The following is a 26,885-nucleotide window of genomic DNA, read 5'->3' on the forward strand; positions in this document are numbered from 1 at the left end:
ATGGACTTAGCTGAATGTTTAAAGGTAAGAATGATGGAGAGAAATACCAAAACGGCTGTTTAAAATATATTTCTTCCGAGTGGTTTTATAACAACACATGCGGCTGTGTGGGCTCAACCTTAAAAATCAAACTCACGTTGAAATGCTTTCATTTCCGTGTTCAAACAGATTTGTGCAGTTTTATTGACTGGTTGCAAACAGTACACTAAAGCATATGCCATCAAAATTAGGGCACCATTTCCTACAGTGTAGTTCTTTTCTGCATGTTATTTACTCTTTCTGTCTACGGAAATCCCAGTGACAGGCGTCCCTACATATGTTCTCCGTAAACCCACCAAGGATGTGTGTGTTATAAAGAATGGGGCTCATTAACAATGTGAAAATGGTGCAGACTTTTGAGATGGCTTTTAGCTTTCTTGTACATGTTTCAGGGTTTCGGAACATGTTAGAAATGATTAGTTCCCTTTTGGGCACCTTCTCAGCTGTTGGAGAATGCTGGAAGTTGGACACAAGCTTTGAACTCATGGCATTCGTAGGACAGGCCACAGTGAATATCCCCCTTTCGCTTCCTTGTCAGCTTCTTTAACTGTTGCCAGTTGATGCTGGGCTCCTGTTAAACTGTCTATCTCACGTTTGGAAATTATTTTTCATCAGTTGGTTCTATTAATAACCAGTAGTAAAAAGTAATGTTACGGAAGCAACTTCTAGCAGGGGATCCTCTTGACTCAGCGGTAATCAATACGCTCTTTCCTTAGCGACTGGTGTGACAGTGTTGGATGGGTAAATAGGTAATTGGCACATTGTGCTCATCAGGACTGACCCGTGGTACTGGGTGGGACGGCTGCGAGCAGCTTGGGAGGCGCATGGAGAGATGCATTTTTCTGCTGCTGTGCTTTCACCTGTGGATAGCAGGGGGGAAGATGAGACTTAGCCTATCTTCTGATACACAGGTGTAGGAAGGCAAGTCTCATTCTCAGAGGGGTCTGTGCAGCCATAGTTGCACTAATGCAAAGGCAGTTACCCTTTTGTGTGTGTGTATGCTGCAGTAGGAAAGAAGCCTTTTGTGCCGTTGTGGCTTCTGGTTTATTATCTCTGGAAGCCAAGACACACGCTAGCCCTCACCATTCAAGGCATTGCCTCATGTGCAGCATAGTTCAGTTATTAGTTCTGATGATGAAATATCTTTTGCAAGATTTTTTCTGTGGGTGACAAGATTAGGGTGGATTGTTTGTTTATTTTAACCAGTTACCTTACTTTTCTTAGGAATAGTAAGACTGGAGCAAGTAATTCACAACATGCAGTTTATCCAAAAGACTAAGTCCCTCCCTCCAACCTCTTGAGGCATATAAGCACACATTAGTCTCTTAGCATTAAAACAGCTACATGGAATAGAGTTAGCGAGACTGTTTCTTCATTGATTGTTAATCAACAACTGAAAATAGGTGAAGTAAATTTATTACAACTGCACACATAAATACAGGAAATTGGTTTATAGTAGTATTTTCTTGCTTTAAATGGTTACTTTCATATCACATGTGTACGCAGTCTTTATTTCAGCATTTCTTTGTTTCTGTTTCCTTGAAGCTTGTGCTGGTTGGTTAAATCCTCTTCACCTGTTCAAGCTGTTACTTGTGAAACTATGACTAAGGTATGCCATCTCCTATATTCATCTGAATTGAAAATACCATGGCTAACTTTGCAGTGTGCTGCTGAGATACTAGAATAAAGCCAAATTAAACTTTTATCCAGCAATTACTGATACGTAAAGGGTTGGTTTCACCTACCTGTGCAATTGCCAAGTAGAGGTTGCGTGACAGCAGGACGATGTAGCCTGATTAAGGCAAATCAATTATTTATCTTGTGACACTGAGCACAGGTAGTGGGTTGCAGGAGATTCATTCTGTCTTCTGTTTCCCAGACTTTATGGCCCCACTGTCACACATGTTCAGGATGAGTTGTGTCCATATTTACTTCTGGTGGAGCCTTTTATTGGGACACCATATGGCTCTACAGAATTCAGACATAAATTTTTGGTAGTGGTGTCATTTGGTGGCAGCTTCTCCTCTCGTTATGCCTTTGTTTTTCCTGAGTGAAGAGCACTGTGGTGTAGTTCTGCCTTTGTAAGTCAGACTGGACTTAGTGGTTGTTGGCAGGAGGCCTTTGAACTTCTCTGTCTCAGCCTTAATTCCTGTCTCCCACTATCCCCATCATTAAACTGGGATGCGGCACAGACTGCAGTACTCACCTTCTCTGGGCTCTTTGGCCATAGGAGGGAAGACTGTAGTTTCCCTCAAGTAATTTTGGGCTAATGCCCCCATGACTGGCATATAGCAAGGGCATAAAAGACCATGATAGTCAATCAGGAGAGCAAAATACAGCTTCATGAAAATATGCTCAGCCAAGAGGCAGTTCATTTCGAAAACAGTTTTAGTTGGTTTGGAGTAATTTGGGGTGAGCTACTTCACATGGCATATGCTTTCTGGGAAATGGGTCAGCTCAGTAATAAGAGGTCACCAGAAGATGGGCACTACACATGTGGATGCAAGGAGCTTGAAGGAATGAAACCTTAATAAAGGCTGATACTATCTGAATAACCTTAAGGGGGCTCAGTTCAGATGCCGTATAGTTTCCAGGAGTACGGACAGTTCTGCTGCCATGACCAGGTGTTGTATTGGTGATCAAACTTTAAGGTCTACCTAAACAAGCTTCTGCTTTGAGACCGTACCCTCAGCTGGTATGATCTAGAGTTGTGCCATTTAGGTCACTGTGGCTGTTTTGAGTCAGGTTGCGTGACGACATACCTCTTTAGGCAGAGATACAGTTCCAGGTAAGTGTAGAGAATCGCAAGTGTGATGAAGTTAGGTGTAATTGTATTAATAAGGCACAGTTTTATCTTTCTGACATCTGGTGATGTCATTACCTGATTAGGATATCATCCTTTCATTGGCATATTGAAGCCAGTCCTGTTCCCATAGTCTTATGGCATCATCCCCAAAGCACAATTAGAACTGAGACCATCTCCCCAGAGGAGGGAACATGTATGCTGCCTATCTGTTACCTGATATTCTCCCTCTGTACCCAGTTGGGTCCTCATCCAGTGTGAGAGAAAAAACATACCACATCATGGCCAGTCCCATGAAGAGGCAGATGTTCCTTCCTTTTGGTGGAGAAGCTCTTCTTCAGCAAAAAGACTTAGTCCGTGCTCAGAGGGACAGGTTGAAATAAGGAGTGGCTATCCATTTGTAATAGCTGGCTGAGCAAGGTTTTTTTTCCTTCCACACCTCCAGTTTGACTGTTGCCTCCTCCAGTCTCCAGGCAACTTTTTCTGATCAGTATGTGGCTGGAGGGTGCCCTTCAGCGCGAGAAGAGTGAGACTTCCACCAGCAAGAGGAAGGAGGGACCAAAGCTCCCTGCTACTCCATTGCTCTTTTCCTGTTTTCACTTATTTTCCCAGTTCCTATAAAACCCAGAGAAATCTGTGTCTTAATGCCTGAGAATAAGAAGCAGCGGAGCACTGGGATTTCTTAGTTTGCATTTGAAATACCATGTCTTCTAATCATCTCAGAGCAAGACACAAAAGCTCCTTCCAGAGAGATGTCACAAAAGGTCACATGTTTTCCTTTAAATGATGAGCGGTGCTTTTAAAGGAGCTTAAGATAAACTTCAGGCCTATGGCCCATATGATCTGTTTACCGCATACGGAGACTGCAGCCCTTAGCTAAGCAGGAGCGGTGATTCTGTTGTTAGAGCTTGGATTGAAACTCAGACAATCTTGCATGCACTTCCCTGATTTGCTGTAGAGCCCGTGCATGTTTTCAGGAAAGGCATTTTATCTTCCTTGGCCTCAATTCATAATCTTAAAAAAAAAAAAAAAAAAAAAAAAAAAGGGGGCACAATACAACACAGTTCTTAAAACTATTTTCCTTGAAATTGAATCCACAGATAATCCTCAAAAATCAGAGGCAGAGAGCAGGCGATAGCACAACAGCTGTGGAACAGGAGACAGGTTGTGGAAGACCAAAGGCAGATAACTTTCCTGTTGTATAACTTATATATGAACATAGTCTGAACTGATGCTGAATTACAAGCTGTTTATTTATTACAGAGAGCCTCTGCATCATAAATGCAGGTACATGGTAATAACTGGAGTTTCCTTTTCTATCTTCTGTTTGTCTACATTGGGCTATAAACTCGTCAAAGACCAATGCCTTTTCTCAGTGTGTGCACTGCCTACTGTACTGGGTCCCACTCAGCCAAAGCCTGCATGCGTTGAGGATGTACTTAGCGCATAGGTATAAACTAGAAATAAGTAGGGTCAGATCCTGCAAGGTTGTTGGTACTTGCTCGGATGATTATAGTTGAGGGAACTGTGGGATACAGAACTCAATGGCAGTCTGCTGAAAAAATGAGGTCTTTCAGGTCTGGTGGTTGAAAGGAAAATATTTTTCTCAGAGTTCAGGCCCCTTACTCCCTGGTCCTGATCTACAAGAAGACAGCTAGAAAAGCTTGAGCTTGTTTAGTTCCACCTTGATGAGCTCCGTAAGCTGCAGGGCAGGGCTGACTCCGTAAGTGAGACGTGGCTCATCCTGAGCTCAGGTTGCACGGGGTTGTACGAACTGAGTCCAGCAGCTGCTCTCCAGCAGTGCACGGCTCTGTGCTCCCAACAAAGGGAACCTGTGGCTATAATATCTGGCAGCACTAAGAAGTGTCTGGCTAATCATGTTGCTGGAATCTTCCACGTGTACAGAAAAAGCCACCTCTTTCAGCTCTGGGAGCGTGTGCCAGGGCTTTCTGCCTCTGCACAACCATGGAAGTTTGCTGTTCCTCTTGGCTAAGGAGGTTTTGGTATATGACTCGCCTTGCTTATCCTTTTCTAGAACAGAAGTTTGCCCTCAGCGGAGCTCATTGCCTGACAGATGCTCGACCAGGAGCAATCCCTGAACTTTGGACCGAGGACTGCAAGTGTTGCCACATCCTCTTGCATGTGATGTGATGGGCAGAACATGATTCTAGAGGTGAAAGTAAGGCCTCTGTGTGGCATCATGTTACATCCCTAAGCAATATGGTTCATCCTCTTCTTTTAAAAAGATCTAGTATCTCTTTACAGTTATGGAAATAGTTTTTGAGCTATAGGGTTGTTTTTAAGACTGTAATATCCTCAAAATAGAGAGTAAAAATTTTGTTAGCAAATGCATCAGTGCAGAAATTGAGGTTCTCCTTATTGTGTTTTTCATTGCTAAACACAAATGTTTTTGAAAAGAAAATGTGCTTTCTATTGCTCCATAATGTTGTCTCTAGATCTGTGAATCCATTTTCAAATCTGTGAATTGAAAGTGGATCAGGAATGTAAAGAAAAGTACCTGCCAGGTGGGCAGAAGTTCTGGTCTCTATATAACTGAGTTTTCTTCAGGACTTTCCATACTATGTGTGACTGGTTTGGCATGAGGTCTAAGTTGTGCTGAAGTACCTGCAGCCCTCTGTTACAGAAGGCTAGAGCCTTTGTGGTCAAATAGGTCAGTAACCTTTGGTTTTCAGTCTCTTTCTTTAGTCTTTATTAAGGTATTTATATAACACACCATAGTGTTTTAAGGCCACCATTACGCATTCTGAGTAATGAGCTTCTGTTTTGAAAGTCCCCAAGTTTTACATGCTAGCTCTAAAAAAGAGGCAAGTTCGCTAGATAAGTTAGGTAATAAAATACTTGGTTTTAAAATTGTTCAAGAGCTGTTTGGTGTTAATGGCTTTGCTATGACCTATAAAGTCCGTAATCTTAAGGTCAAAACACTATTTTTGACTCGTTCTGTCTTCATAAAAGTAATTGCAATCAGTGTTGTCTTTTGTTGGAGGAAGCATGGTGCTGTGAATAACCAGTGCAGCCTGGTAGTTACGTAGTCTCCAGCAAGTGAAGTACAGCTTTCATCCCATAAACCATTTCCTGAGATTGGTCAGCTTAGGAAAAAGCATTGTTATTTTAATGCATCTTGATACAATCAGGAGCATGTGGTGCTGAGAGAGAATAATAATTTTCTTTACAGGGATTTAGTTTCAAGAGGGTAGAAATCTGGATTTGCCCTGCTTTTCTTGTTGGCTTGACGCTTGCTAAGTGTTTTCAGATGCACCATACAGTTCTTTTTGAGGGAGGAAATAAGGCATTTAATGCTTTCTGCTGTGTTGCACCACGGTTTCTCATCTCCTTAGCACCGCCTGCTTGCTTAATCATAAGCCAATTAAAGTATAATAATGGAAAACACTTTTGAACTTCTCGTAAATAAAGGGAATTATCAGAGAAAGGGTGATAGAAAATTGTGAGAAGGAACTGTGAGCATTTTGGCCAGCAGTATGGTCTGTGCCTCCTTCAGTGCTGGCTATTGATGTTCATGGGGCATTTGTCTCATTTTGTCGGATCACCAGCACAGGATATTCAGAGCAAGAAAGGGGATATACTGTGGGGATTTGAGAGAGCACCAGAACCCTTTGAACTTCCTCCGGTTTCTATTTCACTGCTTCGACTTGCACTGATCTCATGTCACAATGTTATCAGCTGTTAATTAGGTCACTGTTGGGCAATGTGCTACCAAACAGGATCTGAGGCAGGCCTTGCTGAATCCACGTGGCAGAGAACCCTGCCTGCCCTGGGACTGCGGGCAAAGCCCATGGTGAGGTGCAGGGCTTCGTCCTGGAAGTGGTGAAGCCTCAACCCATCAGTGCTCACAAGTCCTTCTCTTAAACTTACTGCTGGAACCAAGGCCTTTCACATTAACCTCATCTCAGCTGAAGCTCAAAACCTCCGTAATTTGCGAAAAGTTGCGTTGGATTGGCAGATTCCTGGTCTTAAAAGCCAAGTCCCATGTTAGGTTAGCGGCGAGGTGGTGAGCTGTAACAGGCAGTGGCAATTACTACTTCGTCTGGTGATTCCTCTGTGTTACCCGTGGTGGCCAGGAAGTGCAGTTGTCAGCACCCAGTATTGGCCACCTGAGCTTTGTGAAGCAGTAAATGATGACAAATCTTCTGCAGCTCGAGGCGGTCGCTGTCACAGGCTCATCTTAGCTGAGCAGATGGCTGTAAAAGAGGAGGCAGTACTGACTTCCGTAGGATTTCTAGACCCTCAAGCCCCAGGCAGGCTTCCCAAAATGCAGGAACCTCGACACAGCTTCTGGCTTCTAACAAAAGTAGTTACAAGTTAGCATTATTGTTTAATTATGTGGAAAAAAGGTGCAACAGTTCCTGATGAAACCACACTATAGTGGTCTCCCACTTCTGGCAGCTTCTAGTTCTTTTAAACTTTTGTGAAAGATGTAGGGTATTTTATTAAAGTAAACAAAATTATCTGAAATGATTGCTCTAAAAGGAAAACACTCCTATTTTTACTAAATCCCTAAACTTTAATAAGTACACACAAGGGTGTATTCTTGCTGGGTATGCTGGCCTCAGCTTGACCTCAGCTAGCCATCTGGATCCCTGTTTCTTAATAACATATAGTCTGCTGAATTTGGCTTTTATGATTATAGCTTAAGCTATTAAATACAGAACATTTGGTTTCACAGGACCTACATAATTTTCAAATAAACAAGTGGTGGGAATATATACATTATGGGAGAGAGTCCTCACAGCAAGCTCTTCTCCTAGAGGAACGCAGGTCAGTTTTTCTTGTCTTATCTTTGAGGAAAGTAACAAAGGACTTGTTTCCCAGAGTTAGGTTTGGAGTTGATGTTGAAGCTAGGAAGTTGAGCTAAATGGAGTTTTTCTAGTCAAACACTTTTTTTTTTTTAAATCAGAAAAAAACCACTTCATAAAATGAAAACTGTTCTTGGGAAAGGATTAGTTTCAATAAACTTCCTGTTCCTGAAAAATTCCTACCCCTTTTTCTGATTTTAAAATGCCTTCTTTAGACATCTTGAAAATGGGAGAAAATAGTCATTCGATTTGGAACAGCTCAGATTTCTGAAGGAAAACTCAAAGAAAAAGCAAGTAAAGCACAGCTGAAACATTTCAGTTGACCTCATCTGAAATATGCAGTGATTTTTTTTTTTTTTTTTTTTTTTTTTTTTTTTTTGATAGCTGGAGCTGGGATTGAGAAAACACTTCAGAAACCTTGTGGGACCTTGCAAGGCAATCCCTGCCAGCTCTGGGCATCGGCGATCAGTGCAGCACCATGCCAAGCAGTGCTGATCTGCCTGGGGGGAAGTGCCCCCTGGGTCAGTGCAGCCCGGTAAGGAAACACTAACTCAGGTTTCAAAAGCAGCGTGACTGCTTGGCCTGGCACCTCAGCCCAGCTGAAAATCTTCATGGTTCCTATCAGCTCAGGGTGTGAGGTACTGGCTCGGCCTGGGCTTATGCTGCTGCTGGAGAAGGCCAGTCCACAATTTCTTTAGAAGCAAAAGAATTAGCAAATTTGTGTGTCACTAGCTGTATTTATGGGCACAGTGTTCCGTTCCAGCCCTGCTGCCTGCGTCCTGAGCAGAAAGAGCCCTGAAATTGGAGTAGGATTTCTCGCAAGAGCAGACAGGCAGAGTGGGTTAATGACAGGATGCACTTCCAAGTGCCCACGAACCCCAAACACAGCTGGGAAGTGGGATGGCTGCTCCCAGCTGTGAGGTTTACCCTTTGTGCCCACTTGTTATAAAGATGGTGATGTTGATGCTGGTTAGCGTTGAGCCTGGCTGGGGACTTGGGTAATTGGCAGGAGGCTGTGTGGGACTGCATCCCCCTGCTGAGCTGGGGAGTGGGTGTTCATGGGCCCCGGGGGAATGGAGGAGTCAGAGGTTTCTGCTGCAAGCTGGGCTCCAGACCTTTTACTGATTGTATAATGGAGGGTGACAGAGTTGCTGAGTATAATGGTCTAAACTCTGTGACTAGAAATGGTTTACTCATCTGTTTTGGAGAGAAGATGTGAAGCTGGCCTCTTAGGAAGCACCCACAGTCTGTTTTGGAGCCTCCAAGCCAGCCTGAAATTCTGTTTCATGACAGCCCTGTGCCCAGTACCATCAGTATATTTACAGATTTCTTACCTGCATACAGTGAGATGGCTGTGCCTGAATTCTTATCAGCTGAACCCACCTGTACTCTACTGCAAACAGGCAAGGGCTTTCATGTAACGGGGAGAGCGGGAGAAGAGTTTTTGCCAATATTTTCTTAATTTCTTTATTAGATACAAAGGAGCTTTTGTTTTCAGGGAATTTGGGGACTGAGGCTCTTAGGGACTGGAGAACTATCATTCTTCAGTCTATTCAGACAGTTTTCCTACTGTTGCACCTCTGGGGACCATGTGACTGTGGCACTTCTGGGACCCATGTCCTATAAGCATCACTGATCTTCTAATGAAGTTGGTATTTCTTGCCAAATGTCTGATGTTAGGCAAATGTCATTTGAGTTTGCTGCTCTTAAGAGTTTAGCAGGGATGAGGGAAAAGACAGATGGGCAGTGGAATGAGGGGAAAACAAGAGAAGGGGGCAAGGCTGGATGTGGACATGGTGGTGCCAAACACCCTGTGTTCTGGGGCTGAATGTGCAACTGCTGATGAGTCCTGTTTCACAGTGGAAACATCTCTTCCTGGCTGGTCCTGGTATCATATTCTCTCTGGCATGGAGCACTGCTCATTTACTTAAGTCATCGGCAGGTTACTAGTTTTTCCACGAAGCAGGAACCAAATGCATGCTAAGAGGAATTTTATGGCAGGTGTGGTTGCTTCAGCAGTCCCTGGCCTGGGAGAGACAGTCCGTTTTTATCAGCATTGATGTTGGTCAAGCAGAAAATAAAGTGATGCTGTGTTTACAGATTTGGGGATAGATGTTTGAGGAGCTGATTTTTTTCAAAGATTGTTACTTCTTGTGGAAAAAACTTCCTTGCTTTGTGCTGAGTTACACGAAGTCATGCCTATATGCAGTTCTTTGTCTCCACTACAAGTGACTTCATGGAGTGTGCGGTCCCCACTGCTGTTTTTGCAGTGGTTCTCCCACGCTCAGCCCTCCTGACTGACAGAACCTGGCAGCATTCACTGTCATGGCTTCAGAGGTTCCTCACACATCATGTCTGCTCCACCTGTCTGTCCATGGCGGTCTCCCCTGCTGGAGGGCTAGCAAGACAGACTATGTCGTGGGGCTCCAGATGACTCGGGTCACAGCTCAGCATGTTAGGTTGGCCTACTGGCATGGTGAGTGTGAGCTGAGATTCAAGAGGAATGACAGTCAGACAGCCAAGGCACAGGTAGCTGTTTTCTCCATCACTCTGGCTACCAGGCAGGGCACCTCCTGCAGTAGAGTCAAGCAGTTGGCCTGGGACAACTGTGACTTAACTGTGACAGCTGCCTCGGTTAGACTGTGTCTATCCAGAGCAGGGAGATGGTGGTGATTCTGTCCTCAAGGGCTGCTGTCATGCCCTGTCCTCTCCTAAGCCACCTCTCACTGTGTGTTCTCACTGCAGACCCCAGTGAGGTCTCGGTCATGGTCTCTGGTTCCTCTGGTGAGCTCTATCCTGGCACAGAAAGGAGGTTGACACTCACCAGGGTTGAAGTCCAGTGTGTAGGTGTCTTTTTGTGAAAGCATCTGGCACCTCAGGGCCTTCCCCCAAACCTCTGAAGCTGAACAAGTAAGTTGTTTGCTGGGCTGTCCCGCTTAGCAGCTCCTGAGCTGGTGTGACATGGCCTAATTAGGCTGAGAACAGTTTGTAGATGCTGTCCCTGGGATGCCTGGCTGGGATGTGCAGGGGGTGGTGGCGGGCGTTTGTCAGGTCTCCAGAGGTACAGACCTTCAGGCAGGCCTGGAGGAAATGACGGCAGGGGATGTCTGGAAAACCCCTGGCAAAGCAAGGGAAAAGCTTCTAATTCTCAACTACTGAAAAACTTTGCTTTACTTAATTCCCCTTCATCCTGTGACAGGTGACTTGTGCATTCCAGATTGCTAATGGAGGTAAGCAGTTTAGAGGTGATTTAGAAGATAAGCTTTTGCTTAAACTGCAGCTTTTGCTCTGCAGTTGCATAGTGCATGGGAGGTGTGTGTGTTACTGGGATGCGTGTGAAATGGGTCTGTCAATGCAATCATGAACAAAGTGATGTGGTTCATTCCAAAACAGTGCCAGTAAAACTTCCATAATGCGCCATGGGATGTGGTCAGTATTGCCACACTGCTGCTTGGCTGGGATGCTCTAAACTGGGGAGAAAGAAGAAGCAGAAATCTAAAGTATGGTACTAAAATTTCTGAAAAAAATTTTCTGAAAAAAAAAAGGGCTGGGAGTGCCTGCTAACCTGTACTGCATCCCTTGTCACATTTGCTCCCAGGTGGAGGTCTTCAGGCAGTGTTTTTATGCCACTTGTATTTTTCTTGGGCATCTCTGGTGGCACATATGCCACAATGTTGGAGCCATGCCTTCAAGGATGTGTTCTAGCTAATGTCTTCTGTGTCCCTTCCTTATTTAGTCTGGTGCTTTGGGCCTTATTATCTCCAGTATATCCATCTCAGTGTAAAATGGCAGCTTAAACTCAGTTACCATGGGTACTGCACAATTTGCACAGCCTGCTCTCCACTCCTCAGAGTTAACTTTGGAGCATTTAAAATTAGAGATAACATACAGCCAACTAATTATAGGAACCTGTGGGCTAGCCATAGGCTAACATGGCTTTCCCAAACAGCCCTAGAGCAGCCCTGAATCCTGAACCCTTGCTTTTCTCCTGGCATCAGGTAGTTTGTGTTAACAGGCATGCTGGGGAAAGGCTGCACTTGGTTACTACAGGAGTATGGAGTTACACACTGTGTTACATCAGGGGCAATGCTGGGAATATATGTTCGACCTTACTATTAGAGGCAGGAGCTGAGAGACCTTGGTTTTCTCCCTGTCTTGGGCAATGACCCACTCTGTTACCCACAGGCAGTCTCTCAGTCTACAAACCCGTAAAATTGGATTTTATTACTTTTTTCATCAGAATCATCTTCTGAAGTTTAATTAACACCCTTACAATGTATAATATCACACCGACAAGAAAAGTAAACCCAAGCCAAGCCAAAAAAAAAAAGTGACATATTTTTGTTATGTCTTCCTTTGCATTTCCATCACACCTCTGAAATACTGTTGACTCTTGGGTATAGGATGTACTCAGGAAGTTTTCTGTCTGCCTAGTGTATCGCAGGAAAATCTGCAGGATGAACAGAACTGGTGTGTTAGAAAAGGATCCTCAGGCTAGAGGATGGAGCCAAGCCAGTGCAGCAGCTCTTGCTTTCTAACCCCCTCTCTTACATCGTCCTTCATTTCTCAGCTGCAGAAAGCCCCCTTTCTGTGCCTTAAGACCCTCGGTAATGGTGAAAGGTTCCTATGCTGTCCTTTGGCAGGCAGTTGTTGCAGCTGCCTTGTCTGTTCACCTCCACTTCATGCATGGGCTATATCTGTATTACAGTCCTGGATGCTGTAGGGAAAGGAAACCCACCTTTAACTTTGGACAAGACAGCCTGGAAACTGGAGCAGCCTAGAGCTTAGCATGGAGTAATGTACTGCTGCTTTCCCTCCGGGGTGAATCTGCTACCGCTCCAGGAGGACAGGGCTCAACACCAGCAACTGAGAAATACCCTCACTGCTGCTGGGTTGGAGCACGTCCCTGGAGTAGCAGCATAGGCAGCAGGGACCTGTGGCCGGTCCATGGTGTGTGCTCACGCCAGGCTCGTTCAGATGCGCAGGTTCCGCCTGCTCTGGGGGCTCTGAGCAGCGCATCTTCAGTTTCCCTAAATCCATGCTTAGCAAAGCTGGAAGTGTCTCTGCCCAGCTGTCAGTCTCATTGCAGTGCTTTGTCCTGACACATTGTCCTGATGCTTTGTCCCAGCTCCTCAGGCCCTCTTCTTCCCTCCTCTCCTCTCTCCCCTTTTCCTCCGCACAGATTACTGTGCTGTCTGAGGGAAAGACTTCTATACTGTTGGTTTGCAACAGCTTGGATGTCAAGGCTTTTGTAAGGAGATGAAAGGGAATGGCTGATTTTCTCTGTTGATGGTGTCTGTCACTCATGACTGAGACAGAAAGCCCTGTGCAATCTTGGCACATCCTGGCTTTAGTTGCTGCAAGAGCTCTGCTTAGGAACGGGCTCATTTCAACACACACTTTTGGGTTTTCATCCATGAGCTTACTGAAGGCCATGGCTTGTTTTAGAAAGTGCTGTTAGTCCAAAGACAGATTAAATGCGGTGTTTAATAAGATGCATGTAGTACAGTACCCTTATTCTGAAGTAGGTTATTTTTTTTCCTGTTCAATTAAAAAAAAAAAAAAAAGGAAGAAATCAGAATAACTTTCTACAAACTTAGTAGTAGTATTTGGCAAGGTCTTGGCCCCAAGAGGCAGGGGGAATGTAAAGTAATGTCCCAAATGGAAAAGTTTCCAGCTTCTGATGGGAGCTCTGTGTGTGTGGTGCTAGACCCAAGTGTGGAAACATGCCTTTTGGTGTGTGATACTGAGGTGAGGACAGTGTGCCCCTAACAGGTGAAAGATTTCTCAGTCCCAGATCTTAAATAAATACTTTTTCTTGGCTACCAGCTTACAGGGTTGCTGGTTTCTGTTTCACTAAATGACTGTAGCAGACAGTCCTTGTCCGGAAAGGAGTCTCTAGTGAGCTTTTCCTCTCCAGCATGTGAAGACTTAGCTTGTGTCCATACAACAGTTTAATGGGTGTCTGAAATAGCCTTTGCCATTAAAGCAAATGGCAAAAACTGCGCCACATTGCTATGCCAGCATCTCTCAGTTAGCAGCGAGAGTCTTATAATGGCCCTTCTCCTGGAGGCCAGATTCTTCCGCGGAGGAAGCCGGCCAGAGCTGTGGCCAAAGGGGGCATCTGGAGGAAGTCAAAGTCACCTGAGCTTTTTCTGCTTTGCTGATGAACTGAGCTCTTAAGCTATCATAAGAATTTATAGGAAGTCATTATACAACAAATTATACATATAAAATAGCAGGTAGCACATCTTTCAAGCAATATGCATTAAAATTCATTTTGACAAGACCAGGAAAACAGCCCCCAGACCTATCTTCACTGAGCAACTACAAAGGAAGTAAGTTGTAGTAAGAGAAATGGAGTATTAATGACAGGTCTATGCCAGTAAATGCGGCAAAATGCCTCAAATGCCTTGGCAGTAATTCTCATCAGAACAATTTCTTTCCCTGCTAGTTATAAAATCAGATACACTATTATAGACACCATTTGTAAAACCCAGACACCGTATATTTTCATCAAATGTAGCAATTGTCTCAGTCTCCGAGGTTCCTGAAACATAAACCCCCATGGGGTGCTAAGTTGGGCTGCTGTATGCAAGCTGTGAAAATATTGATATACTCATTTTATCCTTTGCTTTCCTTGTCCTTCCCTGTTTTCTTTCTTTATTCCTTACTTACTGGCAGCCACTAACATAGCCAAGTTACTTCTGCGCCAAGAGGATGAGGAAACTGTTTCCTCCCAAGCCAACTATGCTGACACTGCTAACCTTGATTTCCATAAATGATTGAACAGTGTCTCCTGTCTGCAGCTTATTTCAGGCTCCAGTTACCCAAGATTCTTGGATGCTGAGAGAGCTTTTCATCTTCCCCATCTCCTCCTCACAGTCATAACCAAGCCTGACTCTGTCTCCTATACCTTCACGGCTGTGAGCTGCTCAGACTAGCAGTAGCAACCCCAAGATGCTTTTCCCCATGAGTAGACTTTTCTCAGGTTATAGGGTTTTTAACATTTACACTTAGCCCACTGAAAAATTTGATGTGGATGTTATAGTGAAAAGGAGATTTCTGTAGTCACTGGACAAGCAGCACTACTTAAGCGGTGGAAATTTAAAAGTATTGAGAGTAATCCAGTCATTTGTGACACAGAAGCCATTTAATAGCTTTTAGAATAAATAAATTTGTGATGGCAAGATCAGCATTTCTTGTTTTTGCAGCATTAAAACTTTTTCTAGATCAGCTGGGTCAAAAGGAAACGCTTCCAAACAGTGGTGCTAAGCCAGCTTTCAGAGATAGATATGTTCTAGGAGTGAGAGGAGTACTGAGCTATGTGCTGCTTAAAGCCCATTCAAACTGGTGGTGAAAGATCGGTATGGGTTTTTCTCAGTCAGACTGGTACTGGACTCTTGATTCTCAAGCTGAGACACCATCCTACTGCAGTCCTTTCTGAAGTTCTGGGCCACTTCTGCAACCAGGGTAAGCCACTGACTTCTGCTGATGGTCAGCAATGTGCACCAGCAAAACCTGGCCTCTGGATTGCCTCCTTTAACTGCAGTGCTTTAGAGCCGTTTTCTATCCACATCAACACCAGCTGAAATTTGGATCTATTTGACCTTCATTCCCTAGCACTTTAGAAACTGAATAATAAATGTATAGTGAATTCTGCCCTCCAGATATCAGATTATTTTTCTTTGCATCCCTTTGAAAAATGTTTGTTATCTTACTTTAAGCCTCTGCTGCCAAAGGGGAAAGCATGAGGGGGGTTGGAAGTAGGAAGGATGAGGAAAAAGCTATGTGAAAATCTTTGGTGCTAATGGATTGGATCCATTTGCAGCCTTAGTGTTTGCAGACTAACGTGTATAATGCATTGTTGGGCAAAACACTAAACGCTTAAAAGTAATTTGTGGCAATTTAGGTTTTTATCATTGCTTGCATGCTGCTCTGGGGGAATATGTAGCAAAAGACAGGGGGCCAGACTGAAGAGTTTATAGTCTTAAATGTGCAATTCTGCAGGCAGCTTGGTGAAGCTAATAGATCTCTGCAAGGCAGGGTCAGGGCTTTGGGAGGATGGGTGGACCCCTCCGGATGACAGCACAGCTCCTTTCTGAGGGGAAGAAGGGAAACAGCTCAAGAAAAATATGCACTTAGTCTTTATAATTTTCATCAGATAACTGAACAGGTGCATGGTTTGATAGGAGTCTTTGAAAAAGCCCCCCAAAATGAAAGAAAAAGAAACAACGCCTGTAGAAGACAAGTACTTTTTTTTTCTGTTGAATAAAATGTGTAAATATATTAAGCCAGTTGTTTCTGGAAGTTTAATAAGAGAAGCGGGAGTAGGTGCACATTAGTGAAGAACAGTTACAAATACCTTGTGTATAAAAGAGAGCCTTAGTCCTCTGTTGTGCATGTGTAGATATATGCATATTAGTTTTTTTCTATCAGTTTTTATAGGTAGGTGTCGAAGTGTTAAACAAAAACACTGAAATGCAATCCCTAATATATACAACAGGGGAAGTAGGATGTGGTCGGTGACATGCTGTACCCACAGGCAAATGGCAGAGCCAGAATAAACAGGTATCCTTATCAGTTTTATGCTAGGTCGCAGTGCATCCAGCCTAGAGCTGTCTAGTCCTGTGTTAGTCTGCGTCAACAGAAAATCTGTACGATGTACTTCAGTAAAAGTAAATGATGCTAAATGCCCTTACCAGCCTGTGTTTATGAACAAGACTTCAGCAAGGTTTCTTCATTGTGATAAGTTTGCATGATCTGATAAAGGTTTCCTTATCCAAGACTGAAGGGTCTCCTAATGGCAGCTTCCCATTAGGTGTGAAAAATAGCTTGTCTGTTTTGTGCCTTGTCCCTTGGGAAATGTGACGCTTAGAGCAGCCAAGGCGCCATCCCCTGCGGTCCTGGCTCCGGGGCACCGACAGGCCAGCATGTCCTTTCATCAAAGCACAAAGCTTTTCTAAAGGCTGTGCCAGTTTCACTGAATTCCTTATTGGGACAGGTTCTTCAGGGATTTCTGTCTGAAGCAAGAAGGTCAGGGAGAAAAACAAAAAAAACCCCCTTCCTAACACATTCTGCACTGTGATTGTTAGAAGATGCTCCTAGGAAGTGGAAAACCCCATCCATATCTATGGTGCCAGGTACTGACCAGGCACTTGAATGTTAACTTCTTGCTTTCTACATAACTGCCCCGAATGTGGAGCTGTTGGCTCCTCTGTGTGGGTGGGTCTCTTTCCTGTTTTCTGGGGGAAGAATCTTTGAAACATCTCATTTTCTTCCTGGTCAGCAAGAGGTGGAAATGCTGATTACAGCCTGTCCCTAGCAAATTCCTGGGGAAGCAAAACGGCTTCCCACTTCTGGCATCTTGTATTTTAAATGTTTGGTATTTTTGGTATTCTGCTGCTGGCTAGAATCACTTTTATTGTAGTAGACCTTTAGCAGGGAGGTGATTGAGGTTTCAGTTCAGACTGTTAGAGTGCATGCTCAATGCTGGTGTAGTAGACAACATGAAAGTACTAAGCCAATTTTTTTTTTTTAAATTGATTATAAAAATTCCATCTGGTCATCTGGGATTCATTGTGGATGTGTCTCTCCTTCTGTTAACGTCCCTGTTGAATGCCTCTGTCTTCTGCGTTTACCTCTCCCAAGAGGCGTGCATCCACCTCCTCTGGTTCTGACTATGTGGCGTTATTTTGCATCGGTGACACATCAGAGGGCTGTTGGGACGCTGAGTGCTGAACACTCAGCTGTTGAGAACATCGATCTTTCTGCTGAGCCAGAGCAAATTTAATTAGCTGATTTTAACATTGCTCCTCATCCTGCGGGTGGGTAGCATTGATGCTGGCTGGAGCCTCACTTCCACATAGCTCATTTAGTGTAACTAATTATTGCGTGTAAGTGAGTGGTACGCTCTGCTGATAGTCTCTGCGTAAGGTGGAGCAGTCACTTCCATTTATTTACTGTCAGAACCATCTGAAACCTTCCCCCTTCAAGGCAGCAAAATCTTTCAGTTCTTGCTGGGTGTTAACTGGGCAAACTGGTGAAAAGCTGTAGTTAGCACCACCCCATGCCAGTGACATGGTGCAGGTGAGGAGACTAACTCACTGTTGAAGAATGAGAGTCCAGTCTTGGAAATAGGAAAAGCCTGAACTGTTCTCCAGCTTAAGGTTAGTCCCCTTTGTGTGTACACATTATGATCCACTCTGCATACTTGCATCCTATTTTTTATTGTTACCTTAATACTATCCTTCTTTTTAACTAGGTTTTAGTCATGTATTTCTCACTAATCTAGTTCCTGGAAATGCCTAGCCCATTCATGCTAAAGCTTTAAAACAAAGAACTCCCAAACCAGAGATTTAGCTTGAGTCAGATATCATAAATGGGGAATTAACTTTTGAACAATTAAAATTGCAGAGTTACGAGCATCTGAGAGGTGAGGAACTGGACAGCCTTAAATATAGGTGGTAGTACCAGCTGTCCCCATAATACTTAGAGGATACTCAAAGACACACGTGGCAAGGAGGCCCCTTTCTCCCTGATTGCAGCCACTTCGGTGTCTGTCTGCTGCTTGCATCTGTTATCTTTCCCAGTGTGCTGATCAAAGACTTAAGATAAGAAGAGAGGGTGTATAGCAGGACGTGCAGAGGTTATTTCAACAGGCTAACTACATTTGGTGTCCAAGTGTTTCTCACTGAGTAAAGAGGGTCACAAAAGCGGTAGTAACATCTGTGGTAACCTTTGCCATTTATCCCAGATAAACTGGAGAAAACTTAAGATACTCTGCTGTACAAGTGAGGCAAGAAAAGCAGTTTTAAGAAGAAATTGGAGTAGTTCCCTGCATTGGTATCTTCAGCTGCTCTGAAGTGTCATACCGGGAAGTCAGTGGGGGGCTCTTGCTCTTCTTCCATTGCTTTCTGGGCATCTTTGTAAACACTTTCCTCATTCCTGCTTGAGATCCTCCCACAACAGAGACAGTGCATGTAGCAGCCCCACCAGATCTCCCAGTGGAGGGAGTCTGGCTGGGAGCATGCTGTGCTCCATTTGCCTTCCCTGATGGGTGGCTTTTTGGAGCCATTGCCAGCTTTTCTTAGGGCAGACCTAGGGATTAAGCAGCTCCTTGGTGGTCCCAAAGCAGGCTGGACATAACAGGGGATCTGAGTTAATGTGTTTCAAGTGAGCCTTGAGAAATAAAGCTGAGAGAAAGAGGCTTGGACATAAGCGTGGCATCTTATGGTGTTGAGTTTATGCTAAATTCACTGAATAGAGACTAAATAGAGTGTGTATTTCTCTCTATTTCTTTATAGGAACAGAGAGTTTCCCTTGTTTAACAACAAGACACAGCATCCTATCATCTGCTTAAACAGGTATGAGCTTTTTACTTGTTAGCATAGTTTCAACAAGGAGGAGAAAAGAGCAAAAAGAAAACTCCTCTAGCTCCTGGAACACTTTATTTTCCTTGGGTTAGTTCCCGCTGTTTTAAAAGCCTCCTGCATCTGATGTGAGCCACCGTATCCATTGTCAAAGCAGCCGTCGTCTTGCTTTTGGCTTAGCAAGAACCTCCTTACAGCTCTGGGTGGAAAGGGCCTAAGATGGTATAGATAGATACAAAGGCAGAGCATCCGAGAGAGGTGATGGTGTTGCTGCACGCTGCTGTGGTTTGTCAATGCCCTGCCCCTGCGGTGAGTCATACCACAGAAAAGATGAGAATGGTTTGGCAGAGTAAGGGCAAGCATAATACTGCCTCATCTCCAGAATCAAAAATGATTAGGTCAGATCAAAGAACTGCACTTTTCTCCTCTTTGAAAATTTCAAGAGACCCCATCTCAAAAGTCTGAAAACAAGTGTTAGAACCTGTGCTGCCTCTGTCATGTGGACGAGCAGATACTTGTTTTGCCATTATTTCCTTATACACATGTATTTATTTCAGTTTAATTTACAAGTGAACATAGTTTCTGTTCTCACAAGCATGAGTTTGAAATGCTGAAGATATAATACTGAACTTCCAGAAATGGGAATGGATTTCAATTAAAGGACTTCATATGAAGCATAAAGACGAAATGCAGGAGGGCAGAGTAGGGTGGCAAAGTGCCCAGGTTTCTGCTGTTGTAACTTCACTTGGGCAGGGCAGGGTGAAATACTGCCATTCTTTTGGGGTGAAGTGTTGTGTTCGCTCTGGCCTTCCAACACAAGCGAAACGAGAGGGTTTCAGTGAGCTCAGGAGATGCCTGTAGAAGCTCATGGAGCGTGAGATGTAAGGCGTACTGGCATGGTGGTCCCCTTCCCAGGATGTCCTCTTAGCTCAGTGAGCTAGAGAAGGTTCAAGCTCTGTGTCCTTTGAGGAGTAGCATGAACACACACACAAGTTTTATTCAGCTGGTAAAAATCACCTCCTCTGTGTTGTTGTTAATAAAAAGGTGCTGGATTATGCCAGTTTAGGACATGTTCCTTCTGTGAGATTATACTTAAGTGCTGGAAAAAAACAATAATGAGTGATTATTTGGGGATATTCGTTAGTCAGTGGGCAGTCTGTTCTGGACCTTATTTTACTGACATTTCAGAAGCTGCATTTTTTGACATCTGAAAAGTGTGGCAAGGATTTGGTTTACAGAGAACAGACTATAGGACTATGGGGTATTTTTAAATCTTTCATGTTTTTTCTCCTCTTTTGTGAGCAAAATTAATCTTCCCTATTCCCCCCAAGTAGTCTGTGCCATGCTTCTGAGGCTGCCAAGGTACTTAATGATAAAAAAATGGAAAGATCAAGCACAGCTTTAAAGGAAGGCAAGCTACAGAATGAAAAATCTGTAATAGCATGTGATCTGGGATCTGTGTGTATGTGCACACGTGCACTTGTATGTGTAAGTGCATGTCTTGGGTACGAGGCTGGTTTTGGACTTCTTGAGCTTTTATAAGCCCATAAATCTGTCCATTTCCTGACCAGCCCCCTCGTTTACTTCTGCATGCAGTCTCTCCTGGACCTATGAGTTTGAAGGAAATGGAAACCAAGGATCAAATTTGGCCCTGTAGGTTTTCAGGCTGTATAAAGCACAGACGCAAGTACCAGGCTGTTTGCTTTTCATCTGTGAACTTTTCTCTCTCGCAAGCTGTGACAGCACGGACCTGCCATGGGGCTGTGGGAGTCAGATAAAGGCTGTGTGTGCCAGCCTCGGCTGTCCCTGAGAGACTTGCTGTTGGTGTGCCTGCGGTTTAGGGTGTCTTTTGTTGTTGCCCTAAATTTCAGTGATACTCCTTCTCTTGGAAAGCCATGGCACAAGCAGCCCAGCAGTTTAGGAAGGAGCATTCGCCTTCCGGACGGTGAACTGCAGCAGAGCAGGAGCCACCCCAGCCCCCGGCATTTGCTCACGTCAGGATCCCCGGGGAGAGCCAGCACATACAGCAACCCAGCGTGCCTTCAGGCTGGCTCCTTGCCAGCGTCTGCCAGGGCGGAGGACAGCTGCTCACAGCGATCCTGCACGCTTCAGGAATTTTCCCATGGCCCCAGAACACCCTTGCAGCAGTGTGCAAGTACTAAATGAAGGATTAAATTAGCCTGCAAGACTTAAAGTAACAGAGTTTTATTGCATCACCGTTTCCCAATTGATAATAGTCTACTGGTGATAAAATAAATTCTCATACATCTACTGTGCAAAGTTTAAATTATCTCCACAGGTCTCATCTTTAACTGACAGGCCTAATTTATTGCTCTTGAAATAAAGAGTATATCCGTGGAGTGCCCCATAGCCTCTTAGTGCTGCTGGGATGCAACAGATGGTTTAAGAATTGGACAAGTCTGTTTGAAATGAAAAGAGAGGGAAACAATGGTACGTCAGAACTAGCGTTTTCTACACAGGGTCACTGCATCAGGGCTTAAGAGTTAAAAACGGGGAGGTGATGTCTCGTGAGCATTGCTGTCTGTCCTTTGTCCCTTCGTCTCTGTAGCGACTAAAAGTAGCGGTGAAAACAGTGAAAAATAGCAATGGAAATAATGTGCTGCAGGTGCGTGACAGGGAAAGTTGTGATAAAGGAGGTAGGGACTCAGGAAAAGGAGACTGTTGTGTTGCCTCCTGTGTGTAAGAGCATCCCCTAAGGCTGGGCTGTTGGACGGGGAGAAGGAGTAACAGAACCAGCAAGGTGGCAGAGAGCGCTGCAGGGGTGGTGATAAAGTTCACGTCTCTTGGAGCTGGGGTGTCAGTGCAGCCTGTTTGCGGTGTTTGGAGCTGAGGGCTCGGCTTTGGAAGTGTTATGGCACTCTCTGGTAGTGTGGCTTTTCTTCTGATGGTTCTGGGGCTGCTGCAGTGTCTCTTCACACTGGTCACTGGGCCCCATAACACCCTGCACACTGTGAACAAACTCAGCGTCTCCTTCTGGCACAAGCTTTTCCCGGTGCTGTCTGCATGTGAGCTGGTTTATGAAGGTGCTCTGCAACAGGAAGGTGCCTGGCAGTCTGCTCACCTGGACTCTGCCTAGGCCTGGTGTGGGGCTGTTTCTAAGTGAGGGGGAACTCTAACACCCTCCAAAGGCTCCATCACATTGAGATTCCTAATAATTTTGAGTAACATTTTAGGTATAAGCATTACTTGCACTTCGTTTTCTACTGTGAATCTATTGATACTTGGAAGGAGAGGGACCTATGTGGGGACGGTGCTTGGCAGCAGCCATCCTGAGCAGAGGCTTGAGGACAGTGTGAGGCCAAGGTAAACCTGTGACATACTCAGGGAGAACACTTGTGTATCGATATTTTGTTCGATTAGGTTGGAACCTCTCCTGATGAATTCTACAGAGCTAAGTGCACTTTAAATACATCATGGTTTGTATTTCAGGCTTAGAAATTTCCCTCACCTCTGGCTGGAAGTTAACATTGTACAGAAAGATGTCAGTGAGCAATGATTAGAACAGTTTTTAGGAAAAGGGATGTGAAATGATACCCGCTAGAAGGATTTCTTGTAGTACCTACAGATGAAATGTGTTCTGGATTTCTAGAGTCAGCAACTCTAGAGATGTTGTTGTTCTCCTTTTTTGTTTTGCTTACTTATTTTTTTCCTCAGTGATCTTTGTGGCAATGCCTCATGTTGAAGGACACCTTTTGCATTATAGCCAAGGGGAAAATGACACTAGGGAAAGATCATAAGCGGGCAGAGCGCAAGATATAACTTAGTGCTGTTACTGGCATTGTCTTCTCTTTTCTCGTGCAGCTGGCTTGGGTGTCTCCTGTTTGGCATTGGGAGGGTTGCAAGGAGACATCCCCACCTGTGTGGTTCTGACACAGGGCTGCATCTTGGTGGGCCTGCTCTCACAGCCCACATGGCATCCAATCCTCCTTCATCAGCTCTTAAAAATAGTCTTCTGCCAACTGGTAAACTGTTCTGCAATCTCACCGCTTGCTAGAAAGCTCTCCCTAGCTCCCAGCTAAAATTTATCAATGGCCACAGGGTTCTTGTACCAAACTAGCCTTTGTTTTTTCCTCCTTCATGTTTGTCCCTTATCATCAATCTACCTCCTTCCTCCTTTGAAAGGAGGGCTGTCATCGATTTTATAATCAACCTGTCTGTTTCCTCCTTTCTTCTGATCATCTTAATAGCCATTGTCTGCACCTGCTGTCATGTGAAAACACCCGTTTTGAACATAAGCTGTGAAGGCAGAACACTTGCATTCATCGACCATCAAAGGTAGCATTTGCTACGTTTTGAAAGGATTCAGGCGTGGTTGTTAAGCAATGGAAAGGAAGGATCATGTTACTAGTAAATCATGGTGGTGGTGTTAGTAATAATCCTACCTAGCAGGCTGAGTCACTAGTAGATGCTTAAAACTTGTTTACAGCCAAGAAGCAAGGTTGGTCGGTCAGGAATCGACAGGCAGAGGTTATATGACTTACTGCGGCTTTTTAGCAAGCGTTTCCCCAACTCCTTGGATGCAAGAGGTGGGCCAGAGAGACCAGGAGGGAAGAGGAAGAGGGAAAAGTCATCCTTCCTTTCCCTTGTGTAGTCGTGAGCAACGGCAGCTTAATTTTGAGGAGGAGATTGGTTAAGAGAAACTGGACTGTTCTGTATGTTGCAGCTCATGCTCGATGCTTTTGTCAGGATCAGCACCCAACCCCAATACTGAACTTTTCCACTCCTTTGCAGTACTTAAGTGACTTTATAGAGGGGGAAAATTAAGCAAGGTGAGGACCAGTTGACAAGCTGATTTTTGGTTTTGTGAAGACTTACTGCAGTTGAGAAGTATACTTTCTTTTGCATCTCCAACAGTAACGTCAACGTAATACTTCCTGCACCTCAAGAACCAGTCCAAGTGTGCTAATGTTGAATTCTCACAACTGAGAGTTTTGTCCCCTGAACCACGTGGAGGGAAAGAAAACTCAACACCGTGGAGTAGGAGCTCACCTCTCCTAAAGGCAGTTGAATTTTTACCACGGTCATCCTTTTAAAAGCATATAATCGTGCTAAGGATTATAACTTAATGGCTATATGACAAAGGAATTGCCCACAGTTCTAAAAATTATAGTTTCAGTTTTGAAAGGTATACATTCCTTTCTGTGCGGTGCATGCGCCAGCCCTTCATTCACACGAACTGGAGGGCATCTCTGTGTCGGTCAGATTATGCCATCCATCAGGGTGCGACCAGGCTGGTGACCTGCTCAAAAGGCCTTGTATCACTTGCCTCCTCCAGTGGTCTGACGTCCGAGATGTCCCTTGTTTATCTTCACAGCAAACCCTGCTGCTGTCTAAAAACACTTTTGTCCATGGCATCCTACTGCCGAGTTCTCCTGAAGTTTCCTGTGAAGCATCTGGTTCTGGCTGGCGTCAGGGCTGGTAACAGCACACGGGGATGTGCTCTAGCCTGCCAGCACTGGGGGCTGGAAGTCAGTGCTGCCTGCGAAGGACTGGTGGAAAAAAAGATCCCATTCCCACTTGATAACTGTAAATGGCTTTGTAGTGCACGTCACCGAATGCCTAAGCATTACCAACGCCATTACATTCAGTGCTGGGAAACCTGACACTCAGAGTGAAGCCCGAGTTACATGTATTTAAGCAGCTATGTTAGTAAACATGCTTTTGAAAGAGGTAGTGGGAGTAATGGGAGTGCTGTGAGCGTTCTGGCGTGAGAGGAGTTTGAGAGGCACAGATTCGTTTGTATTGAGGAGCAAAGCTTAGGAGAAGAACAGGTGTTTGAATCATAATGTTCTTTCCAGCATAGCTGATGAAAGAAAACTCTTCATAATCATGACCAAAAAATATTCTGGTGTTATCCTTAAGGTGAGTCATTTTTTTCCCTCATTTTTAATCCCTCTGAGGCTTCAGTCCCTTCTGAAGCAGGAAGTTATAATTCAGTCTGGTCTCTGGCCATGACACGTTGGGCAGCTGGAATAATTATGCAGGGAGAGGGGTATAATATGCTGTGCAATTCATGTACAAGTGAGGTCTTCACGTGAAAAGGGAGATCCTGACTTTATAGACGCAGTTTGTTCTCTTCATTGTTTTCCAAATCATCCTTGAATTCTGAAATGGAAGGTTTCAGGATATTTTGGTAATAAAATTGTAAGTTTGCCTGTTGCTCTGCCTTTTGCCATGTCTGTATGGGATATCTGGGGCAGATTGCAAGGCACTTTGATCAGTAGTCCTTGTCTGTAAGATTTTTCTGCAGCATACTCTTAATAATAACTCCTTGGTATCCTTATTTTAGTTATGACTTTTTTTTTGTGAAAAAAAAATATTTTGCTTGTTTGTGTAATTGCTCTTCCATCATTTTTGCTGCTAAAAATGTTAAGAACACAGAAGAACTATATTTCTGTTCTGTGAGTGTAATGAAAACAGAATTAGACACAGGCTCAAGTCCAGGGTTTCATGGTGGCATGCCTGGGAACTAGCTACTGTGTGCAACAGCTTTTGCTGCGATTCTTATTAATGCTCCATGATTCATTTCTGTAGCTACCATAATATTAGTAACTAGGTGTCCAAGCATGGATTAGATCAACATTGTGTTAGATGCTGTGTGCTCAAACAGCGGAGTTGTTCCAGACCCCAAAGAGCTTAGAGTCAAATCTACGCAGAGGTGTGGAGCAGCCAGACAGCACGCTGGTGAGACCGTATTCGTCAGTGTAATTAGTAGCTTAGAGACTCTGTAATTCATGCTGGGAAATGGTAGATGGAAAACTGTACTCACATGATGTAGTTCACCTGGGACATGCCAGCATGAAAGCACACATGTTATGCAGCTAACAAGGGATCTAATCCTAAATTGCTTGGGTTTTCTGACTCAAAATCCGGTGTATTATGAGTTGTAAAATACACGAGGCCAGCTTCATCTCTAGTCTGTCTCTGCTGCTTTAGCATGTTTTCCATTGGGAATATTTTTCTCTCTAATACAGAAAAAGTCCAGTTACTAATGCAGCTCTGTATTTCTGCGTATTGGCCAGTGTAGCAAGTAACAGAAATGGACAAAATAGTTCAGCTCCATTAAAAACTAATCTAAATGTTGGCCTTAAAATGGAAGTAGATCCCCCCCGCCCTTTCCCCTCCAGGTTCAGATAACTGGCCTCAGCTAGCAATAAAACCACCAAATTAAGATGAGAAAAGCTATTCTTTTCTGGCCTAAGTGAGGAGGATCTGGAAGTCATGGAAGTGCCTTCCCTCGCAATGTGAAATATACCTGTACCTTTCAGAGAAAATCGGTACTTTGAAATGCCCTAAGTCAGGTCTTCCTCTTGGTTTGAGTTCAGCTCACTGCTGAAAATGGTGCTGCCAACTAAACTATTTTGTAAATTAAAATAATTGGTATTATTTGTCAGTGTGGGGTGGTATCCAGTGTCAGCTCTCTACTCACAGCTTGTGACCTTTTTCACTGCACTACCTACAGCCTACCCCTAACCCTCCAGCCCCTATATTCACTTCCTCTGGTACCAGGTACGACTAGTTTTCTCATCCCCTTGGTTCCCTGTGAAAGATTCATGCTCTCTCATGTGATCCTTCAGACTCACAGCACTTGGTTCTTCCCTGCATCCCTGGCACTCTTCCCCTGTGTTCTTTTCTGATTCTTCACCAAATTATCTCCCTTTACTCCTTGGACCTTTGGGGTCTCCTGACTTAATTTGAGTTCCATGTAGCATTTTCCCAGCAACTTTCTGTGTCCTCTCTGCAGTGACTTCCCACTGTAGGCTGCCGAGCACCTGTTTCATCCTTTACCTGTCTTTGCTTAAATAGTTAATTGGACCA

The 26,885-nt window shown here is 44.2% G+C and overlaps 1 protein-coding gene across 3 annotated transcripts in view; it reads left to right on the forward strand.

The window, feature by feature from the left end:
• The window catches only part of MAP2 (microtubule associated protein 2), a 186,720-nt gene that overhangs the window by 71,294 nt on the left and 88,541 nt on the right, over window positions 1-26,885 (forward strand). For all 3 annotated transcript variants that reach the window (XM_068407184.1, XM_068407182.1, XM_068407183.1), the window contains exon 3: window positions 18,981-19,040. The gene's annotated coding sequence lies outside the window, so the exon portion shown is untranslated. The remainder of the gene's footprint in view (window positions 1-18,980; window positions 19,041-26,885) is intronic.

The sequence above is a fragment of the Nyctibius grandis genome, chromosome 9, assembly GCF_013368605.1.
Source record: "Nyctibius grandis isolate bNycGra1 chromosome 9, bNycGra1.pri, whole genome shotgun sequence".
Taxonomy (NCBI): domain Eukaryota; kingdom Metazoa; phylum Chordata; class Aves; order Nyctibiiformes; family Nyctibiidae; genus Nyctibius; species Nyctibius grandis.